This window comes from Schistocerca gregaria, chromosome 4 (genome assembly GCF_023897955.1).
Source record: "Schistocerca gregaria isolate iqSchGreg1 chromosome 4, iqSchGreg1.2, whole genome shotgun sequence".
Taxonomy (NCBI): domain Eukaryota; kingdom Metazoa; phylum Arthropoda; class Insecta; order Orthoptera; family Acrididae; genus Schistocerca; species Schistocerca gregaria.
The window spans coordinates 256,934,697-256,944,739 of NC_064923.1; the positions used below are offsets into that span (position 1 = coordinate 256,934,697).

A 10,043-nucleotide genomic window follows, 5' to 3' on the forward strand; every position below is an offset into this window, starting at 1 on the left:
TGGGAATCCAGTTAGTTAACACTAGTCTGTGGTGCGTTGTCGTTCAAAGGAATCTGACGAGTTAACTTTGTGTCTGTGTTCCTTGAATGCAACTTAATGAAAAGGCTTAAGCCGAAATGCATTAAAGTCAATAGTCTTTGAAAAATACAGAGAGCGAAAGGTTATTTACAATTTGTGCAGAAACCAGGCGGGAGGTATCGAAGTTGAAGGGCATGAAAGGGAAGTGGTATTCCAGGTGGGAGTGAGTCAGGGTTATTGTAGCTATGCCCGATGAAATGCAATCTGTACACTGAGCAAATAGTATAGGAAATTAAAGAAAAATTGGAGGAAGAATTAAAGTTCAGGGAGAATAAATGAGAGGTAAACGATGAATTTTGCTTTGTGCGCAGCGAAATAACCGATGTTGGTTGAACTAGAGGGGATATAAAAGGCATTCTGACTGTAGCACGACCAGTATTTCAGAAAAAGAGGAATTTATTAGCATCATATATAAATCTAAGTGTTGGAAGCTTTTTCTGAATGTATCTGACTGGAGTGTAGCCACGTACGGAACTAAAATGTCGACGATAAGCAGTTCAAACAAGAAGACAATGAAAGCTTCAGAAATGCGGTGCTGCAGAAAAATGCTGAAGATTATATGGAAAGACCGATTAACTGTTGAGGAGGTGTTATACCTGACTGGGGAGAAAGGAAATTTTGATACAGCTTGACCAAAATATGAGATCGGTTGGTAGGACATATTCTGAGACATCAAAGAGTCATCAGTTTAAAAATGTGTGTGAAATCTTATGGGACTTAACTGCTAAGGTCATCAGTCCCTAAGCTGCCCGAGGGAGGACTCGAACCTCCGCCGGGACCAGCCGCCCAGGCCATGACTGCAGCGCCTCAGACCGCTCGGCTATTCCTGCGCGGCAGTCATCAGGTTAGTAATCAAGGGAATTTTGGGGGGAGGCTATGAGATGAATACAGTGAGCAGGTTCAAATGGATGTGAACTGCAGTAGTCATTCGGAGACGAAGAGGCTTGGTGAGGATAGACTAGTGTGGAGAACTCCACCAACCAGTCTTCAGAGTAAGGACAACAACAACAACTACAACAAGAACGGTTTATGAAAATAAGAAGTGATAAAGAGCGTGCATTACACTAAGCAATGTCACAATAAGGGGACTAGAGTCATAATTTTATGCCATTTACGGACAAAAAATCTGGGTTTATCTGAAATGGAGTGTCACGAGAGGTACGTCAGCTATCAAGTGCATCAGGTCGCTGTGCGACACCACTTCAAAATAAAACATTTACGGGAAAAGCTTCTGTCTGGACGGAGACAGTTTTGTTCTGCCGCTAATGCTACCGTATTGATCTTAACAGTAGATTCCGGCGTGGGAGGGAGCAGCGGGCCAACATAACGGTGCGCTCCTCGCTTGTCTTTTATTTTCCAGCCGCGCATCTGCGGACGTCTGCCCAGTGGAGAGGCGCCCCTCGTGCTGCGGAAGAGCGGCCTGCCGGCCGGCCGGCGCCCACCCACACCACGCAGCCACCCACGCCCCCCGCCCCCGCCCCTGCGCCCGCCCGCATTCTGCTTCCTTCCGGCCGAAAGAAATCTGCGGAGTGGGCCAGCGCCACAGCGCGCATCGCGGCTTTTATGTGCCGGCAAATATTGTTTCGCCCCCGCTGGGCAAACAGCGGCGAGAGCCACGGACGGCGCAGCGCGGCACGCGCAATCTATTTATTGGTCGCCCCGCGTCCCGTGTCCTGCGTCCTGCGTCCTGTGTCCTGTGGCCGCTGAGAGCGCAGACACACCGCGCGACAACACCAGCAGTCGCGGCAGCGCCACTTCCCGGAGTAAACACGGAGCAGCGGGGACAACTCGGCGCAGGTTGGCGGCCAGCGCACGGCTCCTCTAATCACGGCGACTCCACAGACTGCAGCCGCCGCTAAGAACACTGATAAACGTTAAAATTTCGGCACTAGGAAGACAGTATGCAACAGACGCCAAATTAGGGTGAAGTGTTATACATGCTTGGGTATGCAATTGATCATCATCTTCGATACTATGAGATGCGTCTACTGCGAGCTCTTCTGTTTCCATAGTTTTGAAAGTGGTAGTATGCACCGAAACAAGTCCAGTAAACATAGGCTCTAAAATGCATACGTTAAAAGCTTTGGACACTTGTTCAGCGGCGAAGATGAACAGGCCGGCCGGGGTGACCGATCGGTTCTAGGCGCTACAGTCTGCAACCGCGCGACCGCTACGGTCGCATGTTCGAATCCTGCCTCGGGCATGGATGTGTGTGATGTCCTTGGATTAGTTAAGTTTAGGTAGTTCTATGTTCTAGGGGACTGATGACCTCAGATGTTAAGTCCCATAGTGCTCAGAGCCATTTTGAAGATGAACAAATGGTTCAAATGGCTCTGAGCACTATGGGACTTAACTGCTGAGGTCATCAGTCCCCTAGAACTTAGAACTACCTAAACCTAACTAACCTAAGGACATCACACACATCCATGTCCGAGGCAGGATTCGAACCTGCGACCGCAGCGGTCGCGTAGTTCCAGACTGAAGCGACTAGAACCGCTCGGCCACACCGACTGGCGATGAACAAATGCTCATAGCTCTGAAAGTATGCACTTCACAACCCATGTTTACCAGATATTTTTTTCTTGCTTTGGTCCGTACTTCTGTATCTTGCCTGTTCTACAACCTTTGCAATAACAGAACCATCACACGTGTTCCTCTGTCAGAGATATCAGAACGATTTTCACTTATAACTTTCGTCTCGCTCGTTTCCGGACCAGGGTTTCTGGTTTCTAATTTATATGTTTAACCTTCTCTACCACCCCAGAAAGTTTGTAACATCATCACTGAATCACTCTGTGTACTGATAAGCCAAAACCATCGCCACTGCCCACCATGAGATTAATACCGCCTGGTAGCGTTACGGGCAAGTGACAGTTTAAGGGAAAGTGACGAATTCAAAACCCCGCGATTTAGAATTGAAGGGTATCTGTCGGTGAAAGATCTGCTTAGAAATCGGTGATCGTATGAAGGTGTCCATAAACATAGGTGGGAAGCCGTTATCTGGATATACATGACAGAAAAACGTTTGGTGTTTAAATGAACGGAGTGGCGAGATTTGCACATTTGTGATAAATAAATATTAAATAAACAATTTGGCCGTATTTATCTGTTGCAAACGGATGCCAGCAGGACATAAAAATGGAAGTTTGCGAGGGAATAAGGGAGTAAGCACTCCGGTAAAAATATCACTTTTTTTGAGGACACAACAAACTAATAAACTAAATAATTAATCAATGGGTGATGGTTGCTGTTCTAGATAAAGGTCTTGGCTGAGTTACAAAATTACGTTTACAACTGCGTCTAGAAAGATTTTTTATTAATTATTAGTTATGGAAAGGTCAGAGGAATCTCTCAAGGTGACATTCATGCACATGTACACATATAATATTCAGGACAAATATAAGAATAAAGAAAAACTTCACCAGTGTGAACGTAGCTGGCAAACGGTAGTTCCGTTGACATGAATGCACGAAGCAAGTGAACAAAAATTCATCGATAAGAATAAACTGTTAATAGTTGGACCACAGAAGAGGTTCTGAAATTAATTTGGAAGTTTTATCCCAAGAATCAGTAACTGTGACATGTAACGATTCTCACAGTGCGCGAACACATGGTCGTTGCAAACAGGAATTCTCCTAAAATTCAGAACAGCTAAACAAACTGGACAGGATATATTCCTGTGAGACACGACCTGCGAACTTAGGGCTGTCAGATCCGTACTTAAGTCGTCCTGAGACATCAAAGACATATGCAAACTTGATTCCTAACCGAAATCGAAATTAGCGACGTTTCAGAAATATTTCAATTATACTATACTCGTGAGATCACCAAAGAACTAAATCGGACTGAACTGAGAAGATACATCACGAGTCCGCATGTTCGAACAGAGGTCGAGCAGAACAATGGCTTGCACGCGTGGCTAAGTGCAACCGGTTGTAATGCTCTCAGATTAACAAGAACAATTCTGTATACTGCTCAACGAGCAATGAGTGATGAGAGCAAGACGTAAATTTTGATTGGAGCTCAAATCTACAAAAATAAGATAATGAGTTACCTATGAATAGGCGCACTCACACTTAATCGGTGCCGCCCGTGTCGCGTCTCAGTTGGAACCCACGCTTTCTGTTCTTCCGGAAGTGCGCAGAGAGCTCCCTATTGCTTGGTGCCAATCTGTACAAGAACTTCGTCCAAAGCATCTACATCTACATCTACATGGATACTCTGCAAATCATATTCAAATGCATGGCAGAGGGTTCATCGAACCACCTTCACAATTCTCTATTATTCCAACCTCGTATAGCGCCCGGAAAGAATGAACACCTGTATCTTTCCGTACGAGCTCTGACATCCCTTATTTTAACGTGGTGATCGTTCGTCCCTATGTAGGTCGGTGTCAACAAAATATTTTCCCATTCGGAGGAGAAAGTTGGTGATTGGAATTTCGTGAGAAGATTCCGTCGCAACGAAAAACGCCTTTCTTTTAATGACCATTTCTGCGATAATACAAAACGTGCTGCCTTTCTTTGAACTTTTTCGATGTACTCCGTCGGTCCTATCTCGTAAGGATCCCACACCGCGCAGCAGTATTCTAAAAGAGGACGGACAAGAATAGTGTAGGCAGTCTCCTTAGTAGGTCTGTTACATTTTCTAAGTGTCCTGCCAATAAAACTCAGTCTTTATTTAGCCTTCCCCAAAACATTTTCTGTGTGTTCCTTTCCAATTTAAGTTGTTCGTAATTGTAATACGTAGGTATTTAGTTAAATTTACGGCTTTTAGATTAGATTGATTTATCGTGCAACCGAAGTTTAACGAGTTCCTTTTAGCACTCATGTGGGTGACCTCACACTTTTCGTTATTTAGGGTCAGCTGCCACTTTTCACACGATTCAAATATTTTTTCTAAATCGTTTTGCAGTTTGTTTTGATCTCCTGATGACTTTATCAGTCGATAAACGACAGTGTCATCTGCAAACAGCCGAAGACAGCTGCTCAGATTGTCTCCAAAATCGTTTATATAGATAAGGAACAGCAAAGGGCCTATAACACTACCTTGGGGAACGCCAAAAATCATTTCTATTTTACTTGATGACTTTCCGTCAATTACTACGAGCTGTGGCCTCTCTGACGGGAAATCACAAATTCAGTCACATAACTGAGACGATATTCCATAAGCACGCAATTTCAATACGAGCCGCCAGTATGGTACAGTGTCAAAACTCTTCCGGAAATCCAGAAAGACGGAATCGATCTGAAATCCCTTATCAATTGCACTCAACATTTCATGTGAATAAGGAGCTAGTTGTATTTCACAGGAATGATGTTTTATAAACCCATGTTGACTGTGTGTCAATAAACGATTTTCTTCGAGGTCATCCACAATGTTCGAACACAATATATGTTCAAAATCCTGCTGCATATCGACGTTAATGATGAGGGCATGTAATTAAGTGGACTAATCCTTCTACCTTTCTTGAATGGTGTGGCCTGTGCAGCTTTCCAGTCTTTGGGTACGGATATTTCGTCGAGCGAACGGTTGTATATGATTGTTAAGTATGGAGCTAATGCATCAGCATGCTCCTAAAGGAACCTAACTGGTATACAGTCTGGACCAGAACACTTTGTTTTATTAAGTGATTTAAGTTGTTTCACTGCTTCGACGACATTTAATTCTACGTTACTCATGTTGGCAGCTGTTCTCGATTCGAATTCTGGAATATTTACTTCGTCTTCTTTTGCGAAGACATTTCGGAAGGCTGTGTTCAGTAACTCTGCTTTGGCAGAATCTTCGATAGTATCTTCATTGCTATCGCACAGAGAAGGCATTGTTTCTTGCCGCTAACATGCTTCAAGGTGAACAGAAATCTCTTTGCTACATGTTACGTGCGTTATAGGGTTGGCTTTTCGGGCAAAGTAAAAGACTAGATACTGAATAGATATTGAAATTTATCTTGCACACTCTCATTCATGCTTTCCATTCATCAGGTGAGAGGAGGAAATGATGTTTATACCAACATACTGCACATAAATGTATTAAATATGCATGTGGGTCTCCGATAATTACCAAAAATCTTAGTAATATGAGATTAAATAAAGGTAATATACGTTGTGGCCACTATACACACTCTCAGCTGCTCAGTCTCTTTTTTTCTATGTAGTTTACAGTTTGCGCCCAGAATTGAGATGCCAGAGGTGGGTAAATTAAGCTAAATCAAGAAAATGATGAAAATGTTCATGTAGACCCCCTTCAGAATTTCCCTTAACCCTCCAAAACTAATCATGGGCATGTGACAAGTATATGTGACTAAATTTGCGCGAAGAATTACTGGACTGTGCTGCGCCGAGCTGCGCGCTGCAGATGTGCTGGCCCCCTTGGCGAAGACGGAGTCGTCAGTACCTTTGCGGGACTCCAAGATGTGGCAGTCTCTTCAGCGCTCCTACGTCAAGTCGATCAGGACACCATGGTGCCCTAACCCCAGTTCGATGCGGACGCTGTTGCGAACTGACCCGATTTGCTTCTTTCCTCACGGCGCTCACTCATGCCCTGCCTATTCTTGCCGCCAAAAAGATGCCAATCACAAAATTACGAACCGCTGCGATCCAGTCACCAAGATTCTCTCTGAGAATCCCACCAAAAATAGCGCGCCTTCTTCGGCCTCCAGTGGCAACATGAAACTGCCCCCTACCCTGCGATCTGACGTCACAATCTTTATGCAAACCGCTTGTTCTCCCGCCAACATCCATAGCTTCACAATTGGCTTCGAGAAATTCAGAGACGACTGCTACGAGGCTAGAATTTGCTTCCTACGGCCCCCGCTTTCCACAAGCGACAGGTACTTCGAAAGAAGTCAGAAACCATGGAAAGGTGCCCCAGACTCCCGCATACGGCACCGTGCTGTCCTCTGGCTGGACGTCAGCTGCAAGCATACGTTTGGGAGGATAATGCTTGCGGCCCTCTGTGGGTTCCAGGCCGACCTCGCTTCCAAGAATTTTAAGCCATCCACGCCGCGCTCCCATCCTCCCGCCGCCGACCTGATTGCCCAAAGCGTTTGCTGTTGTTCTGTCTTAAGTCCAATGTGCTGCAACGTTCGCTTGCACTCCACGAACATTCAGAATCTACACTCCTGGAAATGGAAAAAAGAACACATTGACACCGGTGTGTCAGACCCACCATACTTGCTCCGGACACTGCGAGAGGGCTGTACAAGCAATGATCACAAGCACGGCACAGCGGGCACACCAGGAACCGCGGTGTTGGCCGTCGAATGGCGCTAGCTGCGAAGCATTTGTGCACAGCCGCCGTCAGTGTCAGCCAGTTTGCCGTGGCATACGGAGCTCCATCGCAGTCTTTAACACTGGTAGCATGCCGCGACAGCGTGGACGTGAACTGTATGTGCAGTTGACGGACTTTGAGCGAGGGCGTATAGTGGGCATGCGGGAGGCCGGGTGGACGTACCGCCGAATTGCTCAACACGTGGGGCGTGAGGTCTCCACAGTACATCGATGTTGTCGCCAGTGGTCGGCGGAAGGTGCACGTGCCCGTCGACCTGGGACCGAACCGCAGCGACGCACGGATGCACGCCAAGACCGTAGGATCCTACGCAGTGCCGTAGGGGACCGCACCGCCACTTCCCAGCAAATTAGGGACACTGTTGCTTCTGGGGTATCGGCGAGGACCATTCGCAACCGTCTCCATGAAGCTGGGCTACGGTCCCGCACACCGTTATTCCGTCTTCCGCTCACGCCCCAACATCGTGCAGCCCGCCTCCAGTGGTGTCGCGATAGGCGTGAATGGAGGGACGAATGGAGACGTGTCGTCTTCAGCGATGAGAGTCGCTTCTGCCTTGGTGCCTCTGATGGTCGTATCCGTGTTTGGCGCCGTGCAGGTGAGCGCCACAATCAGGACTGCATACGACCGAGGCACACAGGGCCAACACCCGGCATCATGGTGTGGGGAGCGATCTCCTACACTGGCCGTACACCTCTGGTGATCGTCGAGGGGACACTGAATAGTGCACGGTACATCCAAACCGTCATCGAACCCATCGTTCTACCATTCCTAGACCGACAAGGGTACTTGCTGTTCCAACAGGACAATGCACGTCCGCATGTATCCCGTGCCATCCAACGTGCTCTAGAAGGTGTAAGTCAACTACCCTGGCCAGCAAGATGTCCGGATCTGTCCCCCATTGAGCATGTTTGGGACTGGATGAAGCTACGTCTCACGCGGTCTGCACGTCCAGCACGAACGCTGGTCCAACTGAGGCGCCAGGTGGAAATGGCATGGCAAGCCGTTCCACAGGACTACATCCAGCATCTCTACGATCGTCTCCATGGGAGAATAGCAGCCTGCATTGCTGCGAAAGGTAGATATACACTGTACTAGTGCCGACATTGTGCATGCTCTGTTGCCTGTGTCTATGTGCCTGTGGTTCTGTCAGTGTGATCATGTGATGTATCTGACCCCAGGAATGTGTCAATAAAGTTTCCCCTTCCTGGGACAATGAATTCACGGTGTTCTTATTTCAATTTCCAGGAGTGTATTAATAAAGAGAGGGACATATCAAATCAATTTTCCCTGGTATCACACTCAGAATGATAAATATGTGCTAATTTTTGTATAAAACCGTCATGAAAATGCTTGTTTCATAATACGAGCCACTTATCAACTGATAAGCGACATTGATAATCGGGTTTGGTATGGCCGGTCATTTGACAATGAGCGTCTCGCAAACGGCGAAGACCTTCGGCTTTTTCATATATTGCTGTCGTGTGCATCCATGGAAAGTTGTTGAATGGTGATGGACCAACGTGTAGGCGACAAGGTGTTGAACGTCCACGCCTAATCACAAATATCTTGAGGTTGAAATCTTTCCCGCTCTGTAAAGCAGGATAAGCGGCGATTTGAAGCACATTTGACGACGGACTGAGATGCTGATGCAGACACAAGTGAGCGGCTGAAGCTCTGGAGCGGCTGGCCTGCGGTACCTGGCGCCTGGCGCCGGTTTTGAATGACGTTCGCCCGAGTGCCTGTCCGCTCCGGTGTGGAGCCGTACGACGCCCATCGGCTGTGAGGCCGTTGGACACAAAAAAATAGTGGAACAGGGGCCGTCAGACGCCTCAGTCCCGCAAATGCTACTGTTTTGAAAGAGACATTGGGAGACTGAAAAGGAAAAGATCACCCAGGACGGTGGATCACTCGGCTCGTGGGTCGATGAAGAACGCAGCAAATTGCGCGTCAACATGTGAACTGCAGGACACATGAACATCGACGTTTCGAACGCACATTGCGGTCCATGGATTCCGTTCCCGGGCCACGTCTGGCTGAGGGTCGGCTACGTATACTGAAGCGCACGGCGTTTGTCCCGCTTCGGAGACCTGGGAGTGTCGTGGTCGCCTGTGTGGCCGGCCGCGTCTTCTTAAACGTGCGAGGCGCGCCCGTCGCCTGGCGGTTCGCATACCGGTACTTTCTCGGTAGCGTGCACAGCCGGCTGGCGGTGTGGCGTGCGACACCTCGTACAACGACCTCAGAGCAGGCGAGACTACCCGCTGAATTTAAGCATATTACTAAGCGGAGGAAAAGAAACTAACAAGGATTCCCCCAGTAGCGGCGAGCGAACAGGGAAGAGTCCAGCACCGAACCCCGCAGGCTGCCGCGTGTCGTGGCATGTGGTGTTTGGGAGGGTCCACTACCCCGACGCCTCGCGCCGAGCCCAAGTCCAACTCGAATGAGGCCACGGCCCGTAGAGGGTGCCAGGCCCGTAGCGGCCGGTGCGAGCGTCGGCGGGACCTCTCCTTCGAGTCGGGTTGCTTGAGAGTGCAGCTCCAAGTGGGTGGTAAACTCCATCTGAGACTAAATATGACCACGAGACCGATAGCGAACAAGTACCGTGAGGGAAAGTTGAAAAGATCTTTGAAGAGAGAGTTCAAAAGTACGTGAAACCGTTCTGGGGTAAACGTGAGAAGTCC

General features: G+C 47.9%; 1 non-coding gene across 1 annotated transcript; it reads left to right on the forward strand.

The window, feature by feature from the left end:
• Positions 1-9,253: 9,253 nt before the first annotated feature.
• LOC126268485 (5.8S ribosomal RNA) lies at positions 9,254-9,408 on the forward strand. The gene has a single exon (XR_007549118.1). It is a non-coding gene; the product is annotated as a 5.8S ribosomal RNA (ribosomal RNA).
• The last annotated feature ends 635 nt before the right edge of the window (positions 9,409-10,043 follow it).